This window comes from Sprattus sprattus (assembly GCF_963457725.1).
Source record: "Sprattus sprattus genome assembly, chromosome: 11".
NCBI lineage: Eukaryota > Metazoa > Chordata > Actinopteri > Clupeiformes > Clupeidae > Sprattus > Sprattus sprattus.
In genome coordinates this window covers 4,641,947-4,656,091 of record NC_137909.1, presented here as the reverse complement: position 1 = coordinate 4,656,091, position 14,145 = coordinate 4,641,947, and positions in this window count along the sequence as shown.

The following is a 14,145-nucleotide window of genomic DNA, read 5'->3' as shown; positions in this document are numbered from 1 at the left end:
TTGTGACGTGGTAGTCCTGTGCTGAGAGGTTATTTCAGCTCTGGTGTGTGTTGTATGTGTGTTTGTGACGTGGTAGTCCTGTGCTGAGAGGTTATTTCAGCTCTGGTGTGTGTTGTGTGTGTGTTTGTGACGTGGTAGTCCTGTGCTGAGAGGTTATTTCAGGGCTGTTGTGTGTAAGTGAAGGTAACTGATAGTGTGCCCAACTGGCAGATGATGTCATTTCGTAAAAGGGGGAAAGGTGATCTTGCCTAGAGTTGAATGAAACCCCAGGTGGCCTAGTGTGGATATAGCTGCCCATTCAGCAGATGCTGCACACACTGTAAGCTATGGAGAAAGGTCTTCATTAGATGCTGCACACACTGTAAGCATGGAGAAAGGTCTTCATCAGATGCTGCACACACTGTAAGCTATGGAGAAAGGTCTTCATCAGATGCTGCACACACTGTAAGCTATGGAGAAAGGTCTTCATTAGATGCTGCACACACTGTAAGCATGGAGAAAGGTCTTCATTAGATGCTGCACACACTGTAAGCATGGAGAAAGGTCTTCATCAGATGCTGCACACACTGTAAGCTATGGAGAAAGGTCTTCATTAGATTAGATTAGATTAGATTCAACTTTATTGTCATTGTACAGAGTACAAGTACTGAGACAACAAAATGCAGTTTAGCATCTAACCAGTAAGTGCAAAATAGCAATACAAGTGCAGAGTATGTGCAAATGTAGGGTGGACTAAGTGAATAAATATGATATGTACAGTAAGAGTTAGAATATGACACATAATTGTAATATAAACAGAATTGAATAGCAGCAATTGAGGTAAGAGTGAGGTATGATAAGTATATAAAGTGCAGGTGAAAGTAAACTGGTGGTAACAAGTGAAATTAAGTGAATGAGGTAGAAAAGTACAATCAATACAGGTAATGCAGTAAAGGTGATACAGTATTAAAAAGACATATGGTGCAAATGTTCAGTGGCTGGAGGAGGGTGTGTGGCAGTCAAGCCAGGTTTAGGGGTGAAGTGAAGTATAGTGCAAATGTTCAATGGCTAGAGGAGGGTGAGTGGCAGTCAAGCCAGGGTAGGGGTGGGGGGGGGAGGAGTGAGTATAGTGCAAAGTTCAGTTGTTGGAGGGAGGGGGGGGGAGAACAGTCACAGGGGGAGGTGAGAGAAGGGGTGGGGGGGCTAACCCCGTGGAGCAGAGTTCAGCAGGGTGACAGCCGCAGGGATGAAGCTGTTCTTGAACCTGCTGGTACGGGAACGGAGGACCCTGTAGCGCCTCCCAGAGGGGAGGAGGGCAAACAGTCTGTGGCAGGGGTGAGAGCTGTCCTTGATGATGCTGCGTGCTCTCCGCAGGCATCTCTTGCTCTGGACAGCCTCAATGGTGGGGAGAGTGGAACCGGTGATGCGTTGGGCAGTTTTCACCACCCTCTGCAGTCTCTTGCGGTCGGCAACAGAGCAGCTGCTCTACCATGTTAAGATGCAGTTTGTGAGAATGCTCTCAATGGTACAGCGGTAGAAATTCTCCAGAATCTGAGGAGACAGGTGGACTTTCTTTAGTCTCCTCAGAAAAAAGAGACGCTGGTGTGCCTTCTTTACAATGGATGAGGTGTTTAGGGTCCAAGAATGGTCATCGGAGATGTGGACACCCAGGAACTTGAAGCTGGCAACACGAGACTGGGGTCTGTTGGTCAGAAAGTCCAGTATCCAATTACAGAGAGAAGTGTTGATACCCAGGTGATTGAGTTTAGTGATCAGTTTGGAGGGAATGACAGTGTTGAAGGCTGAACTGAAGTCAATAAACAGCATCCTCACATAGCTGTTTTTACTGTCCAGGTGAGAGAGGGCGGAGTGTAATGCTGTGGAGATGGCATCCTCCGTACTCCTGTTCTTGCGGTAGGCGAATTGAAAAGGGTCCAGTGTGGGTGGTAAGCAGCTTTTGAGGTGAGCCAGGACCATCCTCTCGAAGCACTTCATGATTGTGGGGGTGAGTGCAACGGGGAGGAAGTCGTTAAGGCTCACTGCAGCGGAGTGTTTCGGCACCGGCACGATGGAGGTGGTTTTAAAGCACGCGGGGACAGTAGCTTGGGCCAGAGACAGGTTGAATATGTCAGTCAAGACCTCAGCTAGCTGCCCAGCACAGGCCCTGAGCACCCGTCCAGGGATGCCATCAGGGCCAGCGGCCTTGCGTGCATTAATCCTGCTCAGTGCAGCACACACGTCGGTGGAGGAGAGTGTAAGGGGTTGGTGGTCTGAAGTGAGCACAGCCTTGATGGCAGCCTCCTGGTTATCCCTGTCGAAGCGTGCATAAAAGCTGTTCAGCTCGTCAGAGAAGGAGGCCGCACTGTTATGGGGGGTGGTGCTGGTGGGTTTGTAGTCTGTTATGGCCTGGATGCCTTGCCACATGCGTCGGGGGTCGGAGTTGTTCTTGAAGTGCTCCTCAATCATTATGGAGAGAGATATGTCTCAAAATTATTCGTAAATGCAATTACCATGATCCACAAATGTTTCACGATTTACAAATGTGTTTTGCAATCCACAAAAACTAAATTCTTACTCGTGATTTGTAAGTTGGCATTTACATAAATGTGCTATGATTTGTACACATAGATGTCCATTCGTAAATATATCGTTTGTAATTTCTTAAAATACGTAACATTTAGTTTGTGCATTTCTCATGGTCTGTCACTTGTAAATCTACAATTCGCGTGTGAAGTGTGGAATCTGCATTTGTGGATCGCCCAATGTACGTGTGCAATCCTTCTTCCTGTGACGTAATTTTGAGACAAATTTTTCGGTTTTGAGACATGGCTTTCTGATCCACAAATACAAGCATTAATAAAAATGCTCGAAATGATTGTAATCCTGCAGAAAATACATTTACAGCACAGGGCCTCGTTTCCCGAACGTGCACTTAGCCTAAAAAGCACTTGAAATCGTTCGTAAGAGGAATCCTACGTTGCAGACGGGTTTCCCGACGCGGCACTTAGCTTAAGTGTATCTTTCGTTGAGAAGAATTCTACGTGTGGTCAGGACCAGTAGTAACTTCACACTTAGCGATGCAATCCACCAGGGGCGTCGTTCGCCCTATTATAGAAGAAATCCAAAGGATGTTTCTGTGTATAGCACATCATGAGAATGTCATTGTTTCACCTGCCTATTCCCATCAAAATAGAAATAAAGAATATTGAGTATTTGAAAATAAAGATTAGGCTATACAAAACTAGTGCAGTGCCCGTAGGAATTATGCATTCTGTAGTGTTAGCAGACGTAGAGCTGTTGGGTAGTGTAATGGCAAGACATATTTGCACTCCACATAGGTACAGGTTACACTGAAGTATTATTGTGATGCATGTTTCCTTTTCATTAAGAAATGTGTTAATGGTAGCCTTTTTGGAGAGTTACCAACAAATAAAGTTTGAGATTATGTAGTGGATGCAGTTGAATATACTGTAGATGTCAACGGAAGTTATGGTTGAAATAGGATCCCTTCTTTATTGTAAGGGTAAGTGTAGGGTAAGAATGGTCATGCAGTTGGACTCATGTAGGTTCATTTTATTGAATGTATGTAGCCTACTGTACTGTATCACTTCGATGATGCTAGCTTTGACAGCCCACTCTCAGACAGATCATAATAAATGTCCTTACAATGGGAACACAGTTTAAATACTATGCTTGAGATGGCGTTACTATCCCCGCCCCGAATTCAGTGCACAGTGCACGTTCGATGCACGCATTGGCTAGCTAATTTCACAGCAATTAACGTAAACAGGTTAACCTGACGTAAACAGCTTCTAAGAGCTACTTAAGAACTCGTGCACGTTGCGCTCGTGCACCTGACTTTAAGTTGATGGTTGGGAAACGCACGTAAATAGAAAGTGTTACTTAGTCTACGATGTCGCGAAAATCCACGTAGGCCGTGAAGATACGTCGTTATCGGGATGTTTCCAGTGTATTTCGCTTACAGGCTACTCTCCCCCCTTCGGCGGTCACTCGAGACGAGTATGACTGTCCTCTCTATAGGGTTGTCTTTTTTTCTTATTTGTGGGTCCTCAGGTGGCTGTAAAGGCCGATCCGTGACCCACAGATTCTGCTGCAGTGTGGGCATTGGAATGTTGAGGTGGTGTGTGGTGGTGTATCGTATTGATTAAGCATATAGGCCTATTCAGTGAAGCAACAGCTTGGCTCCCCGCCCATGTTTCTATGCGAGAGCGTCATCATGAGAGTAAAAACAAGTAACGATAAAATCAAATAAATACTGATATTTTTCTACTGATCTGTGCTGTAAATGTATTTTCTGCAGGATTACAATCATTTCAAGCATTTTTATTAATGCTTGTATTTGTGGATCAGAAAGCCATGTCTCAAAACCGAAAAATTTGTCTCAAAATTACGTCACAGGAAGAAGGATTGCACGCGTGTATTGGGTGATCCACAAATGCAGATTCCACATTTCACACGCGAATTGTAGATTTACAAATGACAGACCATGAGAAATGCACACACTAAATGTTACGTATTTTAAGAAATTACAAACGATATATTTACGAATGGACATCTATGTGTACAAATCATAGCACATGTATGTAAATTCCAACTTACAAATCACGAGTAAGAATTTTGTTTTTGTGGATTGCAAAACACATTTGTAAATCGTGAAACATTTGTGGATCATGGTACTTGCATTTACGAATAATTTTGAGACATATCTCTCTCCATAATGTTGGAGTTGATGAAGTCCAGAACGGATGAGGCATAGGAGTCAATGTCCGTGTGGGAGTCCAGTGTGGCTTGAGTGGCAAACACACTCCAGTCCGTGTGTTCGAACCGAAGCTGTAGTGCAGAGTCTGCTCCCTCTTCATCAGATGCTGCACACACTGTAAGCTATGGAGAAAAGTCTTCATCAGATGCTGCCCACTCTGTAAGCATGGAGAAAGGTCTTCATGAAATGTTGAATGTCTTGAAGTGTGTGGGAGCAAGCAACCTCGAGCAAACAAGGGGGCAACAGTATTAAACATCCTACTGTATATTTGAATAGCCTGGAGTCATGCAAAAATAACATTTCTAAAACTGATTGTTCAAATCCTTGATTGTAATTGGCTAAAAGCCGTTGTAAAATCTAGCACAACCTTACAATTTGACCTCATAACATTCTATGATAACATTCCATATTACTGCGCAGCGTATTCATATAGCGCATTTCATACACAGTGTTCCATCTGGCTGTTGCGTTGCTTCAAGGGTTGAGTGGCAACGATTTATTTAGGAACTATATTTTTTAGTGGCGGATGAATGACGGTTTATCATTAAACTTTTGTTTCTTAAATTGAATTGTCTTCATTTATGAAACCAAATCAAATATTTGTAGTAACAGTTTTAGAAAAGCAATAAGCCCCGCGAGTCCGTGGTTTGCGCGAGTCCGTGGTTCGCGTCGTGCCTAACAACTCCCCTTAAGGACCTTGCATGCTTCTAAAGGGAGCATGAATTGCTAGGTGCTTACGCGTTGCGTTGGGGGTGTTGCCAAGCAATTCACACCCAGAACAATAGGCTTGCGTAAAATGGCGCAAGTCTAGAAAAAGGGGCCGACGCACGCAAGACGTGAAAAGTCGCGCAAGGGGCGCGCAAGGGGCTTGCGCCGCGTCTTGCGCTTGCGCTTACGCTTACGTAACTGAGCATAAATCAGCCTTTACCTGTTCTAAAATCAGCGCAAACCACGGCCTCTTGGGGCATATTGCTTAAATCTATTACATGCACAAAAATACATTCATGCACACACACACACGACCACACACACACACACACACACACGACCACACACACACACACACACACACACACAGATACACACAAACTCACTCACTCACTCTTTCACGGACATTTCCGACGGCTCTTTTTAGGGCACATCTGGAGAGAATCTGGTATTCTAAGTGCTGCCTGAAGTATTAGCAGGTAGCATCTCGGATTAGCGGCTGAAAGACACATTCATAAATGATGGAGCAGACTCCAGCAGAATGTCAGGGTTACATAATCTGGAATTGGCAGCAGAGGGAGGGAGGGAGGGAGGGAGCTCAACAGTTCTATATTAAAGAGACCTTTTATATGTTCTCATCACATTCTCCCCAGATCAAAGCCATGACTTCTCTTTATGAGACTTCTTGGAAAAGACTGTCTATTAAAGGTACTGGAATTACTAGGTTTTCTTCATTTTTGCACACACTAATACCAGTACATGTGATAACGGATTTATTTATGTGTTTTAGAGTGAGGGTATGCTGACATGCACATCCTTGAATGTGTATTCACAGGACAAGAGCACAGTATCACAGTACACAATCTACGGCATGCTGTACAACTGGCAACAATATTTTGCACATTAAAAAACACTGCAGCAGCCGTACTCCTTCCTGTCAGTGTAGTGAACACACAACGTCAACATGATGGAAGGGCCAAACATGCACATGCAGCCGATAGATCTGTGTACCAATGTGTGTGAAGCAATACCAGCCCTCTCAGCGGCATCTTCCACTTGAGCCAAGCAGCCTGGTGAGAGACATATGAGTGTCCATGGGGAGGGACACCTGGGCCAGCAGACACGCAGAGTGCCAGAGCTGTACTTTCAGGAAGATTGCGTTCGCTCTGAACCGATACCTCACAGAAACAGCTCATGCCTAAGCCAGCAAGTAAATCAACACATATAATATAATACACTGGTGTGACTAAAGTAATACAGCAGTTGTTTTTCCCGTTCCGGGGTTTTCTTGTGTTTTCTTGTTTCTTTCTTGTCTGTTTGACACTGATAAACAACGTTTGGGTTACAGCTCTTTCAAAGTCAGTGACTATCAGGTAACATAATCAGATGGGGAGTAGTTCTAAAGGAGTTTCATGTGTGGGTACAAAAAATATCAAGCAGATGGGTGGTTCTTGGTGGTGCCGTGGTTCTGCTTAAGGTTCTTTCCTGACTAACAGGGAGTTTTTCCTGCCCCTGCTGCCATTGTGCTTGTAAAACGCCTTGAGACAATTGTATTGTTATGGTCTATATAAATAAAATGTAATTGGATTGAATTGAAATGGCAGCCACAAAATCACCAAATGATTAATGATTAGTTCCTATAATATTTCTACCGCAACTGTAATGGTTTACATTGTTATTGCACACAGTCCAAACTGAAGGCCCTGAATGATATGACTGACTTTGAGCAGGAAGCCATTTCTTCCTGTGCGGAGCTGTGGGTATGGCAGCAGGCGAGTGACTCATTTTTGCAAATGCCCCTGAGAGACGCACCCCAGCATTGAAAGGCCTCTCAGGCTTCCAGCCCAGCCTGATGCAAGAGAGGAGAATGCGTCAATGGAAAGATGCTCCACATTCCATCATCACCAAAGACGACACCCAGGGCATGGCTTCTGATCTGCTGCACTGCATGCAGTCAGGAGGCAGGAGAAAAGAGAAGTGCATTCAAATGTGCACACACACATTTGATTTCACACCCTTCCCCTCTTTCACTCTTCCTCTTTCACATCCACAAGGGCAAATATGCACTGACACGGGCGAGCATGCCAACACGCTGATATATCCCCAAACACACACTGATGCACTGACACATACACATACATTCACATGCATCATGCATAAATCCATAAATACAAGAAGTGAAGACATGATATGTTACCAGGGAGGGCAGAAAGGGCTTAGGGGGCTCCATCTCCCTGGCCAACAGATATAATATGAACACAGTGTTCTGCATCTCTCTTCTCTGTAGAAACTCAACTTAATATTCTACACTATTGTTGTGAGGAATATTAGGAGGCAAATAGTATAGGCAAATAGTCACCTAATGATTTTTTTGGTCTTAAGTTGCATGCACATTTTTATTGTTTCAAACAAAACATGTTTTCATCCTCCAGCAAAGCATTCATGATGTTTGTAAAACTGCAACTATAACTTAAGATATATTCAAGATCACTGTGTCTACATTCACTTATATCAACCAACACTTTATTGAAGCTTGATAGAGGCATTAATATGTTAATCAAATTATATTATCCAGGTAGATTATGTTTGTGCTCATGTATGGTATTAATGCAAATAAGCTATGATGCGAGATATAGGTATCAGAGAAATGGATTCCTCACTGCGCCATTGTAGCTTGATACAACTCAAGCCATCTGAGTCATAAGGGGAAGAAGATACAGGCCTGAACTCTCACGGGAGTAATATGGGGACCCAGCACACAAGAACACAGGTGCAGGCAGGCGGGCGGGATGAAACTGATGCGTGTGCGGGAGTAGGAGAAAGGAATGACTGGTAGGGCGGCCATACGTCCGGCTCTTGGCCAAACAGTTGGGTTTCCGAGCCCTCTGTCCGGGCGGACGCCTGATTGTCTGGCTTTGGACATCTGCCCAAAGGAAAAGGAAACACTTTGTTTAATCCTCAATTCGTTTCTAAAAATAGCAATGGTTAATACAGGCTATAGTGCATTCTGCTAGCTCTGTTGCATCAACATAGATGAGAGTTCAAAGAGGAGATGGGTACAGTTTTCCAATTGCCCACTGCTCAATTTTTAAAAGGGAGTGCAATATGTGCTGCTTGAGCTTTACAGTAATAGCAGTTAGCCAACCAGTTCATCTCAAAGCTAGATACAAGCTAGATACAAGCTAGACGTTTTGGAATTGAACAAAGGGTCTGCTTACCCAGCAAACAATGGCAACAGAGGACAAAACAATGTGTTTCAATGTGTTGCAGAATATAAATAAAAGTATAAAACTATATAGGAGTAGATTTTCTTTTGTTCTTAAAGTACATAATGCTTTTCGTGTTCGCACAAAAGCAGCAAGGAATAACCCATGTTTTACATTAACAGGCTCAAGGTTGGTGGCTTTTATTATGTCACATTCTCACTGGAGCAGGAAGGAAAATCGATTCCATGTTGATGTCCACCCAGTAGCTTTACAAGGTGTCTCACATTGGGGGGTCTACCTCAGACGATGAAATTCAATTGGACATGAATAGATCATGTCCAAGTCTACATGTGGACCTGCCCGCCATAGCGTAAGCTTCAAAAGCAACTTCCATTCATAGGGACACCTAATGACAAAATTGTTATAAATTCATGCAATCAAAACAGCCAAACTGGCTTGCTAAGCTATTACAGACATAAAAAGAAACTTCATTTTAGGAAAAATGATTTTAACAAGCGATAGAGTGGGAATATTGCGGAGAAGCATGGGATTTGTGGTTGGGCCTTCAAAGACTAAGGCTTTGGACACTGATGTTTTCAAAGGATTAGGCCCGCTTTGTAGAAATAGAGCAATTTGATGGCCATGATGTGTCTGACAACTCAAATTAGATTTCCTATTCATTTACACTACTGAATACATGGTGAAGGCTTTGTACTTTATTCCTTATTGATCGATTTGTTTAGGGAGGGGTGCATTCCTATACCCATTGCATTCAACTGCAAAACGTGAAAGATACAGGTCCCCCAAGAGAGGGACTGAAAAATCCATTCCGTGCAGGCCTCTAAATCCAAGCTCATATACAGGTGTCAGGTTAATCTGTCAGAGTCATTATTCAGGTAAGGCCTACAGGCAGAAACCTCATTATGTTTTGTTCGGATTTGGTGAAATTAAATGAAATGGAGGAAGTATAGAAAGAATTTATTTTCCAAATAAAGTTTGAAAAGATGTCAGTTTCAAAAGGTCAAATGCACCAAATAGTCTCTGTGAAAGAGTCGTTTGGACTGATGTTTAGGTCAACGCAAGAGAAGGGAGCCTGGAACTATTGTAACTGTTATTTTCTTCTGCCTGACCCCTATCATTGACGAAGTGTATTTTGAGGGTTAGAATGGAAAACACCTTCTCACTGCTAACACAGGTTGACAAGGGAAATAGACTATACTGGCAAGTTCCCAGATAGAAGTTAAGATACCCTACAAATTTAATTCGAACCTAATTGTGGCTGGGGAAAAAAAAACAATAAAGCTTTTCAGTCCTGAAATTAAAATAAGCACTGACAGTGCGAGGAATTACAGTCTGCAATAATGGCTTTCCCACTAAACAATAAGCCGTGGTGTAGTGGTGCATACCGTTTCAATAGTCTCATAAATTCACAGATACTGCAGGCCAATTTGGTGTAATGCCTCAGAACTAATATAAATGATGATGAGACACATCAGGATCAGCCAGTGGTCCCCATCACTTGACAGAATAAACGATGGCTTACACAAAGGAAGAAGAACATGGTCACAGGGACAGAAAGAGAGTTCCAGGTTCTCTATCTCTCCAGAGGCGGTAAATAAAATGATACAGTGCAAGCCATCCCTGTTTTTTTTTTTTTTTTTTTTTAAACACTTGTACCTATATATCATGCCTATACCATCACCACCAACACAACAAACACACTGACTCAACATATCTACGAGCTAATTTATGCAGGAATGATCAACCATTAAACAGTATTTAATTACCACTTTCCTCTCACAATAATGAATAAACTATTGTAGATGCATTTACCACAAGTCTGTGGGGGCTTTTCAAGTGGTGGTACACCATTTCATTATTTATTTATTTTGGTGTGATTTGTAATGTTTTTGTTACCTGGAGATTATTGACAACCAGGAGTTGGTAAGGTCTTGCTTGTATGGCATCAGGCTAATTAATGGCATTCAGTGATGCCGCCCACCTTGTTCTTTGTAGTTAGGGACAACAAACAAACTGTAGTCTGCTGTGAGTGAAACAGCTGTGCATTTTCATCTGACTTTTCCTGTGTGTGAGATACTTTGGCCTGCTGCTCACAATGACAACAAAACATCAAATCTGAGCCACTTCTGTATTCTGCATGATTCACAGTGGGTCACATCCAGTTCATGGTTCACCTGCTGATAGTACTGTGAGTGAGCAGACATTTTAACAGCCCCTTGGACATCCCTGGCATCACTCATACCAGCTCCCATCTTTGGGCCATCTGCAGGGCTATATGTCAGCCCAGCTGGGGCAGGTGGAAGGGAGCTGCTCCGTGTTGACTAGGATTGATGCATTCAATTTCCAAAAGAGAACACACACACACGGACAGGCAAACAAGCCACAGTCCAAGACACAGCCAGCCAACTCTGCAGCGTTGGGCTCTCGATCACCACCACAGTGATCATGGTCAGTGAAAGGTCTAGGCCTGCCACACACCAGGAGACTCCCCCCTCCCTCCGCCTCCATAGGGGACTCAGTCCAATGGAATGCTGTGGATGAGCTGATTGGAAGACTTCTGGCATTAGTGACGCACTCCCTATCCAGAGCAGCTCCTGTTCACACCCAGACACAGCAGGAGGAAGTTAACCCCAGGAGAGAAAAAATAACTGGTCCAGAGAGAGAGGGAGAGGGAGAGGGAGGGAGAGAGAGAGGGAGGGAGGAAGAGAGAGAGAGAGAGAGAGAGAGAGGGAGGAGAGAGGGAGAGAGGAAGGGAGAGAGGGAGAGAGAGAGAGAGGGAGGAAGAGAGAGAGAGAGAGAGAGAGAGGGAGGAGAGAGGAAGGGAGAGAGGGAGAGAGAGAGAGAGAGAGAGATATGCTCTCTCAAGGACATTGCACCGAGGTTATATTTATTGATTTTGTCGCAGGCGTGTGCCGTGGGAGACTCCATCCTCCCTCAGACTTTTATCCCAGCAGGAGAGGGACTGAGCTGAACTGGTGCTGTGGCACTCGCCTTGTGCATGCACATGAGGAACTCCTACAAAAACACAGAACAACCACAGGAGAACCCATAGGACACAGAACCACAACAGGAGAACCCATAGGACACAGAACCACAACAGAAGAACCCATAGGACACAGAACCACAACAGGAGAACCCATAGGACACAGAACCACAACAGGAGAACCCATAGGACACAGAACCACAACAGGAGAACCCATAGGATTTATACAAATAAAATCCTGCACTGAGCAACCTGAAAAAAAAAATAATAATGTTGCCATCCATTGACTATTCAGGCTGTTAAATTTCATTTCAACTCCAGGCCAGCAAGGGTATGCAGTAGGGGTGTAAAAAATAACCGATACGTATCGATATCCGTTTTTAACGTGTAAGATACGACTACATCGATGCGTGAAGTCCCGTATCGGTTTTAAAATGACATCAACCGGTCTTTGCCCGATTTAAAAGTTATGAATCAGTTCACAAGCGTTTGTCCCTCGGTTTTTTTTTTAAACACAAAACTCTCGCTGGCCTGTTGCATTTTTATCTCAGTCAGAACAATGACAGCTTGTCATTGGCCAAAGCCCGCATCGCATAAACCAATCAGGCTGTATTCTCACTATTAACGCCTGAGAGAACCTGGAGAGAATGACAGATTACAACTCTCAACAATGCTATGCTAGCTACACTATTCATTTTAAATGGCCGATGCTATGCTAGCTACTTCAGCCAAGGAAGGTACATCGTTGTTGATTGCGTGTTTCTACAGACATCCTCGGATTTAAAGAATTATAAAATAATAAATAGGAGAATATTTGTATCATTAACAATTATGTTTAACATTTATAGGCATGATTCCGAGAACATTTAGCCTAATATAAGCACTGTATGAACAGTGCAAATGGCAGTGCAGACATCCCAAGTATCCAGGAAGTTCCGGGAGTCTCCCACATATTGATAACGACTCCCTGATGCCCGCAAATTACTTAAAATCTCTCGGAATCAAGAGCGAGCGAGCAAGACCGCGCACACGAGAAAGACGTGCTCCAAACCGCATAATATCTGTGTAGTGCGCGGTGCGGAGCGCGGTGGGAGAGGGTGTGCGTGTGTGTGTGACGAGGCAGTGTGCGTGTGTGCCTCAGGAGCATCCTGATTGGCCTGTTTCGCTAAGTCAACCAATCAATTTTCAGTGAGGGCGGGCTTTTATCTCCTCTCCGAACCGAATTAATCAGTTCAGTGTATCTAGGAACAGGGGCACCATGGCACAGGGAGAGTGCCCCCTAAAAAGACAATTTAAGACAATTTACAACAGACTATACAAAGGTGTACCCCTGTCTTATAAAAGTAAATCACAATGACCGTCTTGCACGCTGAACTATCTGTGATGTTGGGTTAAATTACTGTAATAGACATGTTGAAGTTTCATTTCATGTGCATATTATTCATGCCAGCTAGTTGCCAGGGCTACATGAAAACAACAAGCTCATTAGACTTGTTTAAAGTCGCAATGGAATACAAATACAAGCAGTTTACATAAATAGGAAAGAATTAGCAGCATATAATAAATAGTAAAAGTAATCTACATATTTAAACATAATTAACAAAGAATTGCATAGGACTATAGCCTATAGAATGATATTATGCTTTTAGGGACCACAACAGAAATATGTAGGCCTAGGGGGGGAATACCTCCCTGAAATGATTTCTTTGCAGGTTGGGATGTCTGACTTAGTGTTTTCAATAATTGAACGGCATCGAATCGAATCGAATCGAATCGTACTGAATCGTTTTTTATCAACATGCATCTTTTCTTGTATCGTATTGTGCCCATGTATCGAGATACAAATCGAATCGTTTTTGTCATGAGAGATTTACACCCCTAGTATGCAGGATGGGAGCTTGTTTTAGGTTCTGCTGAGGTCTTTCATACTAGTAATTGCAAAAACAATTGTATCCATCTGGTAATAACTTTACTGACTTCACCTTGGCCTCTAAGTCCGTTATAATGTACACAAGAAGGCTGGATCCCCCATTACCCACCATCCTTCAGCAGATGGCATAAACTAGATGTGCAATAGTCCTCTTGAGGACCTCTAATGACACAAGGTGCAAGAGATCATTAACGAGAGGACACGGGCACAAGACTGGGCATGCATCAGAGGACGGGTTGATGAGAGAGGAGTTGTAAAGGAAATCAATGTGCACGCAGCTTTTGTGCTTTTCCTCTCTTGGTGAAAGAAGAAAAACTGTTGAACAAAGGTTTACCAACCAAGCATACTAACACTCCTTGTTTTGTCTATGTAAGTCTCTGTCATACTCAAGAATCAAGGGGAGATTGATTCAGGTGGATACCCATCACCTCTGTTGAACAAAGCTCTCTATAATTGTTTCTCTAGTCATAGTTATAAAATATTCTCCAATACTGTCAAAAGCATCTGTGTATTATATAAATTAACATTTTGTTGACAA